General features: G+C 31.5%; 1 protein-coding gene and 1 long non-coding RNA gene across 3 annotated transcripts in view; both read left to right on the forward strand.

Moving 5' to 3' along the window:
- The window catches only part of LOC143247499 (uncharacterized), a 38,690-nt gene extending 27,927 nt beyond the window's left edge, over positions 1 to 10,763 (forward strand). Inside the window, exons 5-7 of one of the 2 annotated variants that reach the window (XM_076495737.1) lie at positions 7,614 to 7,742; positions 8,834 to 9,129; positions 9,752 to 10,763. The gene's annotated coding sequence lies outside the window, so the exon portion shown is untranslated. The remainder of the gene's footprint in view (positions 1 to 7,613; positions 7,743 to 8,833; positions 9,130 to 9,751) is intronic. The other variant, XM_076495738.1, reaches the window with a different exon arrangement.
- Positions 10,764 to 16,096: 5,333 nt separating this feature from the next.
- On the forward strand, positions 16,097 to 19,638 carry LOC143247500 (uncharacterized). Its single transcript, XR_013026587.1, has 2 exons — positions 16,097 to 17,436; positions 17,636 to 19,638. It is a non-coding gene; the product is annotated as an uncharacterized LOC143247500 (long non-coding RNA).
- Positions 19,639 to 19,901: the final 263 nt, after the last annotated feature.

Genomic DNA, 19,901 nt, shown 5'->3' on the forward strand with positions numbered 1-19,901 from the left:
TGCAAATAATTAACAGTTACAAGTATAATAGTTCTGTTTGTTTGAGTGTAAAAAATATCGAACCAAAGCAGATTGTTTTAAACTGTAAATGGACATATAGGTAAATGGAAGTATTTTAGAGGTGCCATGTTGAAATCTGATTTAAAAAAAACTTAAATCTGTGGCTCAGTAAATACATTTTTCACTAATGTGTCTTTTTGTTCTTGTTAAGAATGATGCCATTGATTAAATCATGTCAGGCATTTAGTGCATTTTTCCTTGATGTTGAGGTATATTCTGTATAAAGTTATAAAAGCCATTAATATACTAACCGTAAATTCTGTTAGTATATAAAAAAAATACATGCTCTAAAGTGTTTGAGGTATTATATTTAAACCTTTTTTACATCAGAAATATTTATCTGTAAATGTAAGAACAAGAGAATTTGAGGAGACTATAGGGCAGTGTTTTTCTTTAAGAAACAAGTAAATCAACTATAAAACTGCTCCACTGTTGCCACTGCACTTGCTTTATCTAGAAAATGGTATAAATGTACAGTTAGCTTTCATAGCCTCCTGTCTTGGTTTGAAATAACTCTTAAAGAATATGAAAAACAACTAATTTATTTGCAATAAAATCTGTAACTACTGTTTCTTGTTTTTGTTACAATACTTTATTCTCCTTTTTTTGCACTAGGTCAACCTTATTAATCTTTCATTTGTTGCTTTGAAAGTACTTTTTATCTTAAACCTTCATATATTATAATAAAATGTTTTCAGTTAGGTATATATTGTAATTTATCTTAATGTTCTAATCTTTGTGTCTTCATCACATTTAGTGATGAACAATGTTTTCTTACTGTTGAATCTTCATAGATATTGTCACTGTAATTTGCATCAAGGTGAAAAGTTTACTTTCACTGCATATGAGTACATTAGGGACCATTTGCTCATGTAACAATTTTTACAATGTTATACCCAATATTTAATTAAACAGTTTTGTTTTCAGTGTTTGTCAATGAACTGTGAGAAAACGTAGTTTGTAATTCAAAACTTTTATAGTATACAAGTTTCCCGTGTTGTGTGATGCATCTGAGCTCTGATTTCTCCACTTCAGAAATAGGTTGTTACAAATTTCTGACAATTTAATAACAAAAATATTCATAATTAAAAGCAATAAGCTAAAACTTGGATATTCTAAATTCTTGACTTGCAAATATAACATTTATCAAACCCACCAGAGAAGCCCCCTCCTCTTCATATCTCTGACTTTCAAGACTGTTTGTTAATCAAACTTACATTTTTATAGCTAATAGATAGAGCATGAAACTTATTGCTTTTTTCTGTTTTGATGTGTATAATATTTACGTGATAATAATTTCTTCATTAATAATCATTGTGTTTTTGCTTTAAGTGGATAACAGAATGTTTTTAACCTACTTAGAAAGCTGAATAAATTATAGCAGTTGTGGGACTTTCTATTCTAGTAATTAATCTATTTGTTTTGTTTTAAATGCATATTTGAAAACTACATGAATTACTTATTTTGTAAGACTTGGGATTTAGAAAAGAAGTGTGTGGAATGTGAAGAGAAAAAAGTGATACCAGTGTTTGTTTCTGTGTAAATTTGGGGTTTATCAATATATTATTGAACAAAACTAACAGAAAGATAAAATTATAAACTTCTCATCTTAACCTAACAAAGCTTTATTAAAATGTTAAAATTCCGTGAGTTGCACTGCATGTGCAACATAAAATCTCACAATGGGAAACAGCTAATGGGCTCCCATTGTGATATATGTTTTTGATGGAAGATTACTTCCCTAGTCCTTCCAAGTACAGCAATAAAAGCAGGTTAACAGTTGAAGCTGTTAAGATAAATATTAATCTTTCATTTAGGGGTTCTAGAAGACATGCAGGTGAAATATAAAAAGTGTAAAATGAAAGAATAATTATATTCTTAACATGAAAAAAAACTCATTAAAACTGATACATAAAAGTTTGTAGTTCACAGACAAGTCTTTAATAAAATTTAAAAAATCTGATTTTTTTATGTAAAACAGGCTTAATTAAATGTTTATCAGTTTTATGTATTGTGTGATATATGTGAGCTTTAATATATAACTTCAAAAATGGCTGCTGTGGTTTCTAACTATTTGAAAACAAACTATGCGGCACTATGCAAAAATGTAAAGGAAAGAGAATATTTTGCCATTCTTTCCATTTTATGGGGTTAATTCTTCCAAGTCATTACAGAATGTAAATTTAAACACTTTGATAATATTTCACTGATCCCTCTTGACAACTGAATGGACCAAGGTGAAGATACTTATCAGTTCATAGAATTCCCATATACTTGTACCAAAGACATGTCATAAGGATTTTGCTAGAATGAACAGACTTATCAAATTTAGGGTCTGAAATAACTTTCATAGTGTCCTATGCAATGTCTTAACTATATGGAAAGAAGCTAGCATATGATATCAGTATATGCTAGAAGATATTAATTTAATAGCACAAAAACACTGTTTAACACTGTATATCAAGTTTTGTTCTCATGCCACAGCCTAAACATGATAGAGAATTGTCAGTAGAGTGGAGAGCTCACATAAAAGCTTTGTCATGCTGGTTGGACTCTCCAACAATTACTACAGACTTAAAATGTTTCCCAAACATTGTCAGTTACACCCTAGATCATGAAACCGAGAGAGGTAAATTTGAAAATTGGAAATGAACAAGGAGGTTATAGATGGATGAGTCCAAGTTTGGAATATTTGGTTTAAAGCATAGGTTGTACATCCAGTGTAAGAAGGATGAAAGATACTTACCTCAATGCATAACACCTGCCATGGATCATGGGGAGGCAGTGTTTTACCACTAAGATATATGCAAAGTAGATAGAATAATAGACCAGACAAGTACCATCAGATACTGGTCAGTTATGATATACTCAGTTGTTTGCATATTATTTGTAAACCTGTGCAGAAATTATCTAGCTAAGAAAGAAACTGCTGGAGTCATTCAAGTGATGCAATGGTCTCCAAAGAGCCCCATCTCAATCCAGTTGAGCAGATCTGGGATTTGACAGATCGAGAAGTTAACAAATCAAAAGTTACTTCCAAAGAAACTTTATGGGAATATATGAGAGGCATCTGGAGTAAAATTCCAAACAACGCTTTGATTGAATATGTTACAATGTCTGAAAGACTGTCTGCAGTTATTAAAGCAGAAGGGGGATGCACAAGTTTTAAGTGTTTGCACTTCAACTGGGTCACTGTTGCACTAAATATGAATATTAATAAAATTTTGATGTTTCACTTGTGATTTATCATTTGTTGTTCTTTGAAAGTAGCCTGAAATCTAATTTTTGACTTTGTCCTAACACTTTTGAACAGTTGTGTATGTTTTGTAAAATTTTGTAACAATACACATGGTGGTTTAGAAGTATAGTTCACAGTATTCTGTAGAGCTTCACAAATACAGGTTGTGAATAGATGGTTAACTTAAGGACAAAGTTAAGTGTGAGCACACACCTCCAGAAGGTCATGCAACTTTCTTCATTACAAACATTAATATATCACCTGTTCTTTTGAAGTGCAATAAGATCTATAGCCCAGTCTACATCTTAAGTGAATTATTTTTGAAGTGATAATGTGTAAACAGTCTGTAGTGATTTGTAGGGGCTGGAGTTTTCTATTTATAGATGATCTTACATTTTGGGAAATTCACATATAGTTAAAAGGAATATTTCTTGTATTACTTGCATATAAACATCATAGAACAAATTTATAATGAATTACTAGTTGGAAGACATCATATCTGTCAATTTTCCTTCAGGCCAAGTTTAAAAAAATTTGTTTAAAATCCCCACGTGCAGCCACCTTCCTCCACTTTGTTTTCGTTTGTTTTTTTTTTTTTTATGGGGGGGAGTTTTTCCTTATTTGAATTATAATTTTTTCAATCACACTGAAAAGAATTCTGGGATAAAAATTATTAATTTTGCCCATTTTACTTGTTATAAATTTTATATTATTTTTTTATTTTAATAAAAGTACTGAACAAGTAGGATTACTTTCACTAAATGATTGGGAGTTACCAGCAGGTTCAACAAAGTCCTAAGTATTAACTCAGTTATTGACCATATTAAGACTACCAACGAAGAATATAAGAAACGTTACAGGTACAAGTAGTCCATTTGGCTCAACCTGCTCATTAAGTTGCTTCTTGAAGGATCCTACAGATTTAGCTTCATCAGCATGATGGGAATGTTTTGTCCAAACATCCATGATTCTGTATGTAAATAAATGCTTTATAATATTGTGCCTAAATGTAATTGCATTTAATTTCCAACTGGCCTCAAAAAAAGAGGATATCTAACTGATTATCTAAGGCAAAGTTGTTGTAGGGGGTTTGTCAGTCATGATTAAGACTAATTATTAATTTAAGGCAGTGTCATCGTAGGGGTTTGTCAGTCATGATTAAGACTAATTATTAATTTACGGCAGTGTCATTGTAGGGGGTTTGTCAGTCATGATTAAGACTAATTATTAATTTATCTGAGGCAAAGTGGTCGAAAGGGGTTTGTAAGTCATGATTAAGACTAATTATTAATTGTAATGTTTTATTTAAAGTTTTAGTAAGTTGTCTCATACAAATTATTAATTTTGGAAAACATATTTAATACAGTTTAGTAAAATTGGAGGTCTCCCAGGGGGTCTGTGCTTAGTTCACAGACTTATAATTCTAAGATCCAGGATTTGTCTCCCCCTTGATGGATAGAACACAGATGGCTCATTATGTAGTCTTTCTATATGCACATGTATTGATTAAGGAGAGTTGAAGTTTTTCATGTATCTGTTATTTATTTTGGTTTACAAAGAAAATATTTCTGATTTATTCCTTATACATAGTTAAAACAAAGCGGCTCTGAACTATCATAATAATAAGCTTAACATTTTCATCTGTAACTTTGCAGTCTTGTTTATGTATAATTAAAATATAACAATATTTACTATATACAGCTATCTCTGTTTAAAAAATGAAAAGAAAACTACCAACTTAACCCATTCTTATTATATTGTTTTATTATACTGGAGTTCTTGTAAAACAAAAGTAATTATACAACTATTTTATCATCTGTTAGCCTTCAAGTGACAGTAGTTTGTCTGTGGGCTTACAGTTATAGAAACCGGGTTTCAATACCCATGGTTGGCAGAGCACAGATAGGCCATTGTGCAGGTTTGTGCTCAACTTCAAAACAAACAGTTGTCATCTATTCAAAAGTTTGTTTACTAAGTTTGACACTTGTTGCATGTAAACCTAAAACTAAAGCTATTCAGATAATCTGTGGTATTAACTGGTGAGAAATCTAGTATTAGGAAATATGCAGGTTCTGGAAATTATTATGAAGAAAAATGTTTGAGCACAAATAGTAAATGATAAGAAATTAAACAGTATATACATGATAGGTGTATGAGTTTTACCGCCTGACTGGCTTCTATATTATAATAAACTTACAGAGGTTATGAGGATGGAGAAAAGATTTCAGAACATTTCTACACAGAACAAGGATAGGTGGAACTGTACATACAATCTTTAGATTACCTTTGTCAACAAACATTTTAAGTATATATAAGAGAGAAAATGCTAACTGGTACAAGTCAGTGTATCACCTCTTGAAATGAATATAACTTCAGAGGAAAACAGAGAGGTACTCAAAGCTGGTACAAGCTTCTGTGCAATTGCAGTCTTTACTTAACTATAGGATTATGTATGACAAAACAACCTCTTAATATGTTTACTTGGAAAACACTACATATATGCATAACCAGAATTGATACTTAGGAAAATTACTGAATTGTTTCCAGTTGAAAAGGGTAAAAATATGACAATAACACTATGTAACACAAATTGTGTTCCTGGATAGTATGTGTTATTACACTATGTAACACAAATTGTGTTCCTGGATAGTATGTGTTATTACACTATGTAACACAAATTGTGTACCTGGATAGTATGTGCTATTACACTATGTAACACAAATTGTGTTCCTGGATAGTATGTGCTATTACACTATGTAACACAAATTGTGTTCCTGGATAGTATGTGCTATTACACTATGTAACACAAATTGTGTTCCTGGATAGTATGTGCTATTTCTTAATTGCTTATGTTGTAAAAGTACAGAAAATGACCATTATTCCCTTCAAACTTTGCTTTTGTGACCTGCATAATGAAATTTAGAAATTAACCTATTTTCTATGTAAAAATGGGCAAATTTGCACATTTTCATTTACCTAAGGTCTGAATAAAACAACATATGAATAGAGATTTACATGTATTTATACTAAAGTTACACAAAAATGTTCAGAAGTTAGAAGTTTTTCGAGATTTGTGACTTTCGCCTATCAACTCCCAAATATAGTCTCCTGTCATGTTTTTGTTATGCACTCCCAGGTCACAAAAGCAAAGTTTGAAGAGAAAAATAGGTCTTTCCCATTTACTTTAGGCATAAGCAATTGGGAAATAACACTTTCTGCCCAGGAACGAGAAAACGTAAAATTTTGTTACATAGTGTAATTAATACCAATACGATTGTGACTGTACCTAGCTGGTCTTTAGGTAATTATGATGATGATGTCATCCAAACCCATTTACCCAATAATGTGAGAGATTGAGGGTATTTGTTATTTTATTTATGCATATCTTCTTATAGATATTGTGAAATATTAAAACATAGTTTTTGTACATGTATATAGTTAGTATGCATTGATCTAGTATTATCTTTAAGAACTTTTTAAATTCTTATCAAATTCACACATCTTGCTTATTATGAGTTAATTCAAGTGAAAATAAATAGCAATAACAAATAATTGATGTTGAAAATAAGTAAATAAATAATATTGTGTCATTAATCCTTAGCCTAACAGCCTAATTTTGGTTTTTAAATGACTCATAAAAATTGATGATAATTACACTTCACCAATTTATATGGTTTGCATCATAATGGTCATTGCCCTTGCAGTTTGGTAATTTAACTAGCTAATAAAAAACATAGTTAATAAAATAAACTGTTTTCACACATTCCTAGTCCTGTTCAGTGTTATGTTGTGTAGATAACATCTCAGTAGTATTGTGTTTGTCTTATATCAGCCAGATATGAATATGGCAGATATGACTTGGCTGACGGGTTTGTTATACATTATTTTTACTTTCACTCGTATGTTCTTAGAATAGCTGGTCTGATATGAGTGAAAGTTTTCTGTAAGAATAAATGCTGCAAAGAATACATAATTTCTCTGTGTTTTAAAACTGGAAAGTTATGGAAAAGATAGTGCCAAGTTGGAAATGTCTGAGAGAAAATAGTTTTAAATGTCAGTGGCACAGCAGATTGAGAAATAGTGTTAGTTTAGCATTTAGATGACACTGCTGATTATTTGAAAACATTACCCAGTTGATCAATCTAGGTTCATCTAGTATGTATGCTGTTTGAACTTTAGAAATCTGTTTTAAATTATTTAAAAATTGAAATGTAAAACTTTGAATTTAACTATGATGAGACGCGTTATTCCAGTCTAGCTGGTAATAATAATACGATAACTACGACCAAAATTTTGTTTTCATTTAAATTTTTAGCTTCTTGATGAAGAATCTTCTTCCAGTTCAACATTACTTAATTTACTGTCTTCATGGAATCCTTTTGTTGTTCTCTGTTGGCTGATCCAGTCAGCAGCAATCTCTTCCAGTGGTGGCTCAAGAGTTTAGGTATGGTAGTACCACTAGAACATTAAAATTAACAACGAAAACTCCAATTTTCTTTTATCTTTTGGAATTTGTAATGCATATTGGAGAGATTCACACATTTCAGTAATAAAGTTAGATAAAAACAACCTTTAAACATGGCTAGTACATAGAACTGGAGAAACCACAAAGGCAAAATATTAGCTAAAATAAAAGTTCTCTTATAATTACCTGGTATTTAAAGGTGTTTTTTTTTCACACTTTACTATGAAAAGGAAGTCCAAATATATATATATTCATGTTCTTTCAGGATTCTGTGTCACAGTTCAAGACATGGTTTATTTTTTATTTTAATATTATGAAACTTTATGACCAATATTCATCATTGTTATTGATATATTTTTTTAGACCTTGACAAACAGGTATAGCCATAATTGTGTGAAAGCTCAGTTTTTAGAAATTACAGAATTGTAAACTTGTTGTAGCTCACTTTCAGTCAATTGTAACATAGAGGCCTTTTAGTGAAAGGATATAAAATAGTGAGAAATTTCCTTGTAATTACACTGATAATTATGATCTATTTTAATGGCTGTGTTCATAACTGTTAACCATACTTTTTGATTTCTTTTAATCACCAAAAGTAAATTTCCTAGTCACATAAAGGTACCAGCAAACTTCTGCAGAAACACTGAAACACACCAATTATAATACATATAATAATTTCACCTGTGAAAAAATATTTTTTATCCAGGTTACATTTCATGCAATCTCTCATCAGAATTAAACTGAGATTTTCATCTGGCAAAAAGTGGTTGTATCAAGTATTGCCTAAGTTAAAAAAAATATTATTCTAAAGGATATTTTTTTACCACACCTGCTTACTCTGAACATTGTTTTATTTAAAATAGATGTAATAGTGTACATAAATACTGAAGCTTACTAAATGCAACATTTAAATGACATAGACCAAATAGTAAATATCAAACCATGAGTTCTTTATTGCCCATTTCTTGTGCAGTTAATGGTTTAATAGTATACATTCTAAATAGGTTTCATCTTGTAACTGTAAAAATTTTTAATTTGCTTGTAATAGATTTTAATTTTATTTTAAACAGTGCTGTCGGCAAACTTCAAAAACTAATTGAGGATAGGTCCTGTCTAGAGTTATGTGAGGCTGCCAACAAGGCATTAGAAAATATTTTGTCTCACCACCTTTCAGCCAAGTATGCATTTCTTGGTGTTTTAGAGCCAAGTGATAACATTTATGATGGTTTTTATGATACTGGAGCTATGAGAATAGGAGAAACGTTTGGTACTTTAAAATATTACAGGTCCAGGCCATTGATGCAAGATGGCCTGTTTTGATTGTGAACACAACCATCTCTCCTTCACTTCCTCATTGTACATCAAAGTAAGAATATGATTCATTCTGCACGTATATAGCTTTTGATAAGTTTCATATTTAAACTAGTTTGTTTGAAGCAATTCTGTACAATTTATTCTTAACCAGATAATATTACTTTTTGATATAGGTTTTTGATGTGAATACCAGTTTTAATATTAGCATGCGATATTTCTCTAAGAAAAGTGACTTATTGATGTTGAAATTTAATAAGTACCTCTTGAATGTTTAGTATTTCTGTTTTGGAAAAAATGTTGCATGTTTTGATCCTTAGTTCTGGAGCAAATGTGTCATTGTCTAGTGAGAAAAATACAACAGGTTTCACCTAAGATGAAAACCAAACTGCACAATGATACAAGAATGTGTGTGTACCTAATGGTTTCAAAATTAAATACCTCCTTCTTGATTTGTTCTTTGATTGAACAAATATAAACAACTGTTAACATGTAGCATGCTTATATTTACTAATAACTTTATTTGGTACAACTGTAAGACTGAATTAGTGAAAGTTGATTTATTTTTTTAAAAACTATGAAATGAGTTTTGAGTCAGACCGAAGGAGTTCAACAAATTGGATGTAATGTGAAAGGGTTGTACATTTCTTTTATTTCCTTGTATAATGTTTCCATAGACCATCCAGCCCACCTGGTTCAGTAATGGATCTCACTGTCACTGATCTTCCATCAGATCCCCATCTTCATACTTTTGTTCATCACGTGGAAAACTTGATGGATTCAGCTCCTGACATGAAATCTCAGCTACAGGTGTTAGCACAGTAGGTTTTCTAACATCACAAATGTTATGAACAAGGGTTTGTTGATTCTAATGGATGCCACTTATCATTTAATTATTTGCTACATGCATTTAAAAATAATGTACCTATGATGTATACAATAAATTAAAATGTTAAAAAGATGTTGTATCTTTTATTGAGATATTTTCATTCTTACTTGAACTTTATTCTTCACACATACATGGAGTTTGAATATGTTCTTTGATTACATGTTTAGGCTTCAGGCAGCTTATTTTGTTAAAAAAGCATTTATTAGATAACTTAATGCCCAATGCAATATTTATATAATCATTATATGTGACAACCATCAAAGTTTTAATGTTTTTTTAAGTATTAGACTTTATTTGCAAAACTTCTCCTTGTTTATAATAGGACATTTAAGCATGTGGAACATTTTTTTTCTGCCAGATATTCTGTTTAATGTTTTTTGGGCCACAAAGTTATTGTGTAAGAATGTAAATTAGATACAGGTTAACAGGTACTTCTTTAAATAGGTGAATCAAAACCTATTCATTTTAAGTTGTAAATTGAATATTTGTCAGGTTAAAAGTATTAAAGGTAAAAGGTTATTTTTTAAATGTTTGGTTTGTTCATTCTTATTAGAGTTGCTGTTTTTCTGATGTTCTTATATGTATTAAAAAGCTGTAATACGTCTTTTCTTTAGCTACCTATTTAAAGAGCATTACATCATGCTATGTGTATTTACTTCCACTTGATGTACAGATGAGTATATTATGTGTATACAGATGTAAGTAAAGTTTTACTCCTGTGCTCACTGGTTGGAGGAACTTATGGTATGGCTTGAAATGAAATACTAGCACTTGGTGGCTTCTTCCAAGTATGTATATAGTTCTTATTGAAAATAAATTATATATATATATATATATATATATATATGCACTGCTGGCCAAAATCTTATGGCCAATGAACATAAGGAAAAATATGCATTTTGTGTAGTTAGACTCAACCACTTATTTGAATAGAGCTTCTAAAGATGAAAATAAGAAAAGTGAAAATAAAAAAAAAAATTTTTTAGCACGCTTCTACTGGGTTTGTGCCTTGAGTATGTGGAGAATTGGTGTAAAACATGCAAACTCAATTGTGAACAGAAAGGTCCATGAAAAAAAACAGAAGAGGCAGTTACAACAGTACTGTTTGATGCCAGTTGTTTAGTCTTCTACCACAGACTAATAATGGGAATAGATATATCTTGGTTATAGTGAGCTATTACATGATACAACCAGATGTATATTCTGTTCCTAATCAAGAAGCAGAAACTTTAGTAAGGAAACCTGTTAATGAATTTCTCTCAACATTTGGTGAGCCAATGTAACTCCACTCCCATCAGCCATAGGACTTTGAATCAGACTTGTTTGTGGAAATATGTCAGATCCTTGTGATTAAAAAAAAAAAGACCAGAATGATAGCATTAATCCATTCTATGATAGCATCATGGAGAGATACAATTATACTCTTAAATCAGTTATCTGTGTATATGACTGAGCATTAGAAAACACAGGATTGTAATTGAAAAACACCATCTATGTCACAAATGGCATTGCACAGGAATGACACAAGTCAGCTGGTGATAAAAAGAAACTTTGCTGTGATTTTAATGTTGATAAGGCTGGATTCTGTTAAAGTGATATAGTACGGGTGTATAATCCCCACCATTAAGTGGAATGAGCACCAAAGATAAGCAGGTGCTTGGAGGGGGTGTACATTGTGTTGAAAAGAATCAGTTATGTGCTGTACAAAATCCAGTAAAACAGGTGATCCAATCTGAAAGTCATCTACAGCAACAATCTTTAGAAATAGGTCAACAAGAGAATGGCTACCTTGCTAACTCTAGAGGACTTCAGACCAGAACTTCAATCTGATAAGAAGTCCCAAGAGAAAACCACTAAAAATACTTGGTGAATGAACAGTTTAGTATTTTACTTTTATATTAGGATTGTTCAATGGACTTTATAACCTATATGTTTATAATGTTGTAATTTGTTTGATAGCTAAAGGGAGCTGAATGTCAAGATGATGGTACTAGGCTAGGAATGGAAAGTTTTAAAGTATTGATGTGAAGTTTTCTAGTATATTATATACATGGGGCTCAGTGAACCATAAAAAGAAGATATTTAAGAGAAAGATAGTAAATTTTCATTTCTGCTGTGAACTAATACAAGTAAGTTTATTCTTTCCGTTAGTTAGGTGTAATTAACGAAACTGAAAAAAAATACAAGTTAGAGATGTGTACAAGTGATTAGGCCTGTAAAAATATTAAGAAAGAAATAACTAAATTATTATATTTTGGGTGCTCTTGACATTGAGTTATTTTCATTATATCATCTTGTTTCCGAGTTCTTTGAACTTGAGAAGACTTACGACACTACTTGGAGGTATGACATTTTGCGGGACTTCCACTCCTATGGGTTGCCATTAACCCATTTTTATCTGGAACTTTTTACTTGATAGGTGATTCCAAAAAGTGAGCAACGTCTTAACAATCGTTTTCCAGATCAAAGCTTCTGTTCTTCGTTCTTTTGTTTTCGTAATGATTGGAAGCAGGAAGTTATCGTAATTAGGCTTCGCATTGATCACAGTTTTTAACTCGTTTTATTTTATCTGGGTCTGATCAAGCAGTATGTGACCTTTGTGACACTCAATCACAATAGTCCACGTTTTATTGTCGTGCCGTCGTTACGTTGTTGAGCGACGGCACAATTTTGTACGGTTTTTTTTAATTGACTTACCTCTGACGTTGGACAGAGTCATTGGCGATTGTAACACTGTTGAACTTGCCGATTTTTTAACATTTTAGGAGCCATTGACCTTTTTAATTCTGTTTAAATCCTTCGTTCAATTTTTTTGTATAGTCTTGTTTTAACTTGAGTTTTTTAACCTTTTATAATTCTTTCATATTTCGTTTTTACCGATTGTTTGGTGCGGATAGCCTTGCTGCTTTGCACCAATAAATGCCAAACAACCAACCTGAATAAACTAAAGAAAAGGGTTTAGCCATTCTTGACACCTTCCATATATTCTTGCCTGCTTATACAATATTTAGTAAAGCTTGTTCATTACAGAATAAAGTAGGGATTCCAAGTCTCTAGGCCTCCTCCCCTAGAGACGTGCATGCTTATATAATGTTAAGGTTTTGCAATTTGTAACGTATTTACTGTTATACATTTATTTTAATAGCTACGTTTGTTTCAGCTTGATGCATGTGACGTATATTGTTGGATGTGTATTGCACAAGCCCGCCTGTTTTCTAAATTTGTGAAAGATTCTTGAAAGTAAGAATCAACAATATTTGTTTTACGAAACCGCTAGCGTGTTTTCCAACATTATTGAATGTTGAGAAATGAGAAAGTAAACATCTTGAGGCTGAACATATCCACATCCAAGTCGAAAAAGGAATTAGGCTGAAAGAAATGGAAATTAGACTAAACTCCAATCCACCACAGTAAAATGACAACTTTGAACTGAATTGACGTATTAAAGTACCACCATTTAAGAAAATGAAGTTTATAAATATTTTCAGCATTTTGAGAAAGTTGCCCAAACTGTGGAATGGCTCACTGGAAAGTGAGCATTATTATTACAGATTGCTTGACTGGTAAACCTCAACACGCCTAGGTTGATATCTTTCTGTAGGATTGTATGGATTATTGAAAGGTTAAAGCATCTGTGTCCTCAAAGCATACAAGTTAGTACCAGAAGCTTATCGCCAAAGATTCGAGGTTATTACAAGCAAGATATTCAAACTTGTATGGAATTCTTTCACGAAAAAGAGGTTTGTTTTGATCGATGGTGTAATTATATGTATATTGGCAACAGTTTCAACCGACTAGAACAATTATGTCTGATTAAGGAAATTAAACACTATACAAGTGACGACCTGAAACTTGGATGAAAATAAGGTTGAAACGTTACAGGAAGCAGCTGCTCTTTCCTATGATTACACTTTTAAAATTTAAAATCACCTTTCGTAAAAAATTATTGCCAGCTCAGCAAACTTCTGTACATGTTCAGTAAAGTTCAGGATTCTTCTATAAAATCGAACTTCTCCATTTCAGAATCTTCTTACAGACGGGGTAAAACTTCATCAATATCAAAGCCTGTCTCCAATTTTTGTAAAAACCTTGGTCATGTTTGTTGGTGTCTGAATAACAAAATAAAGCAACACTCAATCCATTATTTTCCACATTTGAACGTACTTTCACCAGATGACATGATGTTGTTCATTTAGCCACTGATAAAAAAAGCTGATGTAATTAGAAAGGAATTCAGACCTTTTGGTGTCTGACAAATAACACTGCTAATCCCATACCCCTACGTATTTTACGTCATACTGGGACGACTTAATCATTATTGTTAAATTTTATATTGGCTTTAGATTCGAGTTCTACCTCTGGTGAGTCTATTATTTCTCAGTTGTATTGAGAGAGGTTTAATGTTTTCTTCATAACATTTGTTTAGCAACAGACTTAATTTTGGGACCAGTTGTTCTTGCGTAAGACACACTCTGCTACTTAAAGGGTGTATTATTATTGTTGGAAAACAATTTGGCTGGGAGTAAAGTTCCTGCTGAGCCAAGATGGATAATGAGCCGATCTGAGGATGACGATGCTGTCGTTGAAAACTTAAAAGGTGCTTCAAGCGAGCTAGCGGTCAAGAGAAGTGTACAGTTTTTATTTTTTTGTATATTAATATATATTTATGTTGAGAAAGAAAATTGTATGTATCGATCTTCTTGACAAATATAATAAATTTGACAGACATTAGCATTTAATTAGCTTCTAAATTAAAATTTTCGGCTATTTCAAATCGTAATAAGTAATGTACGTAACATAATTAATCGGAGACTCGTCCGAAATAAATTAAAATACGTAACAAATTGTAAATTGAAAACATAACTCAATGTAAAAACACACACAATAAATTTACACTTTATTTAATACTCAAGTAACTAGAGAGTGGACGGTGGGTGCTGCTTGTCATTTGTTTTCCCTCTAATTAACAGTTCAAAATTAATGACAGCAGCAGGTAGTCTGAGTAGCTTTATTCCAACGTGTTTGGGTGAAGAAGTTTATCAGTAAGGGGAATCAAACCAGAGGCCCCCATATCGCTAGTCAAGCCCCCTCATTGTGTAAGGCCCCCAGTGGCTCAGCAGTATGCTTGCGGACTTATAATGCTAAAATCCGGGTTTCGATACCAGTGGTGGTCAGAGCACAGATAGCCCTTTGTGTAGCTTTGTGCTTAATTCAAAACAACAACAACATCATTGTGTAAGAAGAAAAATGTGCCATAAAATCAGTTGATGAAATCGAAAACAAAGAAATGAAAAAAAAATTGGGCCAAGAGAAACGTTTAATATGAAACAGATGTTTTAAAATTGTCAACGTTTTGTTCTGGGACGTCACTTCCTCTTGTGATTTTAAACTGTAAAGGAATAGAATGTTTCATATTACAAGGATCATCAAACAAAGCGTGTTGGAGATTAACATAATGCAACTGATCTAACGTAGCATACACGTGAAGCATTGGCAAAACAATATTTGTACAATAGAATAATATATATCATTATAAATGAAACTAATAGTCTAAACGGGAATAAGTTTAAAAATCAGGTGTTTTACACTGGAAGAACAACAAAGTCACGTTTCTACAGTTCGAAAAATAGCTTGTGCTCTCAGGTCTATCAAGGAAAGTTGAATGAAATGTTAGTTAGTCGAGCAAGCGTGTATAAACATATGCAAGCACATAGACACACACTAACATAGGCAGAGTTATAGAAAAGAAAATATTTAATTTATTCCCTTTGGGTGAATGCTATAAAGCCGATATATTAATTTATAAGTCATCCTGTGTTTTTTTTTTTTTCTTGACTGTCGACTGAGGTCCAGGATACTGACATTTTGTCAAATACATTAAAATATAATTCACACATATTTTTTATCATTCTTATTTTAAATCTTATTTTCATTTATAATGTTATATATATATATATACACAAACACATGTATTATTGTTCTATTATAAAAGCATTGTTTTGCCAGTATTTCACATGTTAATTTCGAACGTTCAATGTTTGATATTCCTTGTGGTATCAAACTTTCTTTTCCATTACAGTTTAAACTCACCAGAGGAAGGGCGTCCCAGCCCGAAACATTTAATATTGAAACATTTATATCGGATTAGCTATTCTGCTATTCAGTGGCACATCGCTGTAAACCAGGTTTCGGTACCCGAAGTGAGCAAACTACAGATAGCCCATTGTGTAGCTTTGTACTTTATTACAAATAAACAGTCATTTTTCAAGGTATAAGGTGTGTCCCCCTTTGTTCTTAACAAGCAAAACAAAATGGCAGTATTTAATTATTTGGATAGCTGGAATAATCGAAAATAGTAAACAACCTGAAATCCTAATTTCGTGACAGTTGATTTGTTCTTAATTTGGATTAATCGATTGTTGGAATAATCAGAAATGTAATAATTGGAATAATTTTTTTTTATTAGTCAGTTATTGTAATAAAAAGTAATAATCGTAAACTAATTTGGATTAGTTTATAAGATACTAATTAATTAAATCAGTGTTCAAAGGTGATCTATTAAATCGCTCTGTTCTAAAATGTTATCTCGTTTCATTTCAGTAGAAAATTAAAGTATGTCAGTTCAAGTTTTAAATGTTATAAAGTACAATTTTATTGTTTGGGGTTTCGTAATTTACTATAGAAATGAAGAATATTTATGTTCTTGTGTTTAAGTTTTTTTTTTTTTTAAGATATGTAAATAATTTTAAAAACTGTTGATTTGTTAATAGCTTATAAAATGATATCTCAATATTTAATGTTTTTAATCTATAAGTTATGCCGGTTTAAAGCTCCAAGAACAGTCCAATGACTAACTAGTAATTAGAAGGTTACAAATTTAAAATTTCATTCTCTTAGTACTATCTGATAGATAAAATCATTCTTTGAGTTAACAATACCTCTATATCTACACTGTTGGTTATTCTTTGAATTCCTTTTTCAGTGTGATATTTTTATGAGTTACATTGAGTCAGTCATCGAGTACTGGTTATCAGAGATGGTATTATTTAATAAAGACCTAAAACTATTAGAAAATTGCTGTTTTTCCGCCGATGTAATAGAAGATGGATTATTGGAAAAGGTAAACTTATGTCTTACGATGTGGTATTTGAGAGAATATTCGACATATTTTAAGTGACAAATTAAGTTTGTTTGTTTTTAGAATCTCGCGCAAAGCTAGTCGAAGGCTATCTGCGCTAGCCGTTCCTAATTTAGCAGTGTAAGACTAGAGGGAAGACAGATAGTCATCACCACCCACCGCCAACTCTTGGGCTACTCTTTTACCAACGAATAGTGGGATTGACCGTAACATTATAACACCCCCACGGCTGAAAGGGCGAACATGTTAGGTGCGACCGGGATTCGAACCTGCGACCCTCAGATTATGAGTCGAACGCCTTAACCTACCTGGCCGTGCTGGGCCTGACGAATTAGGTATGAAAGTTCAATATTGTATTTGAGTTACATTCATGTACTGGAACAGGCATCGATGAAGTATGTAATTAAACATTCAAATGAAATTTGTGTTTTATAGGAAGTTTCTATCATAAGCTTTAACATGAAATTTGGCAAATATTTTATTGACTTATTTTTTAATACAAAGTGTTGAACTTACTTTGGTGTAATATTTTAGGATGAAAAGCCGTACACATTATCAGAACGTTACGTTGTTGATGTGATGCACACTCCAGGAAAGTTGCTGCACTTCGGATACTCCGGAAGCTGCAGACTGTATGCATATTTAATATTTGTGCTTCAGATGTTTTAAATTATTTCTGACCTGTGATGACACTGGCTGGGTGAGAGTTTATAACAAAGAAAAAGTCAAAAATTAGAAGTGTGAAACAGTTTGTGCTTGTTTTTAAATTAAATTATACGGATTGATATTTGAAATAAAAACAGAAAAGTAATTATAGTTTTTTTTATGATTTTTATAAGTGTTTTCAGATGGAATTTTAAATGTATGTATATTGTAGTATATATATATAATATCTTATGGCCAGATTATTTTAAATAATATATGTTAAAGCAAAACGCTTAATCTCTATAACAAATATTTTAACGTGGATGCACCAATAATTTTCACAAATCTCTAACCTGGAAAGTTTCAAATTTTAATGAGTTCGGATCTTCTGTGTGTCTTAGCTGACCCCTAGATATTGAGTACAAAGTATCATTATTAAAGCAGTGCACCGTAATACTTAAAGTGATGGCATATTTATTTGTATTTAGGTTTCTGTACACGTTAAAACAATATTTTGTGGTAAGTTTTGTATATAGGTAGGGCTGCATAATTTTCTGTTTCCAACTAAATGGTAGATTTCGCATTAATCTATTAATCCATAATACAGTGACAGCCATCTATTGGCATTATTTATCCCAAAAGTTTTATGTGTGTACCTCTTAAAAATTTCTAAAGTTCAAAAGTTTCTGCAAGTCGCTTACTCGTCACCAAGTGGCAAGTCTCTAGGGATACGACATTAAATTTCGGATTTCAATACTCGTGTTGGGCAGAGCACAAGTACCTTATGGTACAGCTTTGTGCTTAACAACAACTAAAACATTTCTTGGGCCAGCAGTAAATAGAATAATTTCTTGATCACATATGAAGTTGTAGTTCTCTTGGATAATGTTTTAACGTATCTGTTATCAAACTTACTTTTTTTATATATATAAAACATTACTTATGAATATCGTAAGTCGTTCTGGGTAATTATCATTCGTTTCATTTTAAAAGGTATATCAAGTTCTCAGGCATTTAATTTTCTTAAATAACTGATGATCTTTAAATATATTTAAAGTTTTTATTAATGTCTTTATGTTTCAAAATCCTTCGAATATTAAAAAACATATTAACTGATCTCATTTTCGCCAATCATAAGTGAATTGATAATAGTTAACAAATGTAATCTATCCAAAATTATACACATGATTTGACGCTAGATTTTCCTTACTTTTAAATTACATTACAAACATCGACCCGTCTGTATGCCAGTGTCAGTTGTACTTGCTTATTACAGTTTTTAAACGACAACGGCAAGATGTGGATAATGATTGCTATTAGTGTTTTTGTCGTTTAACAATTGCCACGTGTGAAATATTTATCATTAGGCACATAAATCATGGAATGAAACTCTGACGTTCATCCTGCGAGATAATCATTTTAAAGAAAGAATTGGTAATTAGTTTTAGCGATTTAAAACTAGAATTTAAATTACATGTTTCACGCTTTCATTTTTTGGGATTTAAAAATTTAACTAAAAACATTCTTTATGTTAAAAACAGTATGCAAGTTCGTAACGAAGACATTCAGCCATGAAACAAGTGCCGGAACCTGATGTGTTTTGAAGATGTTTTCTTGCAGTTTGTAGGTTGTGCGTTTAAGTTTCTGTATATCAGATTAACCTAGATGAGTTATATATTCTGTATTTTATTCAGCTGAAAGGCCAGCCTGACCGTTAATTATTTGTGTATTCTTTATTTTATTATTTAGTTGAAAGGTCATAATGACCATTGATTAAGTGCGTGTTCTATATTTTACTTAGTTAAAAGGTCAGGTTAACAGTTTATAAACTATGTACTCAATATTGCATTTTGTTGAAAGGCTGATATCAAATAAAATAATTATTCAGAAATCTTTTCATATTGTACCAGAAGTGAACGTTAATATTAAATACACCTCAATTTTTCAATATATAAATATGTATTATAAAACAAGTTTCATATGAAATTAACGCTTTATTTCTTAAACAGCCGAGAAGTAGAAATTTTTTATATATATATTTCTTTGTTAGAATAACAGTTTGGAAGCTTATACTAGAAGCATGGATGGTGAGACACAGCGTACTGTCCAATAAGAACGTTAATTTTGTTGTCATACATGCATATCTAACACAGTG

Source organism: Tachypleus tridentatus, chromosome 3 (assembly GCF_004210375.1).
Source record: "Tachypleus tridentatus isolate NWPU-2018 chromosome 3, ASM421037v1, whole genome shotgun sequence".
Lineage (NCBI taxonomy): Eukaryota > Metazoa > Arthropoda > Merostomata > Xiphosura > Limulidae > Tachypleus > Tachypleus tridentatus.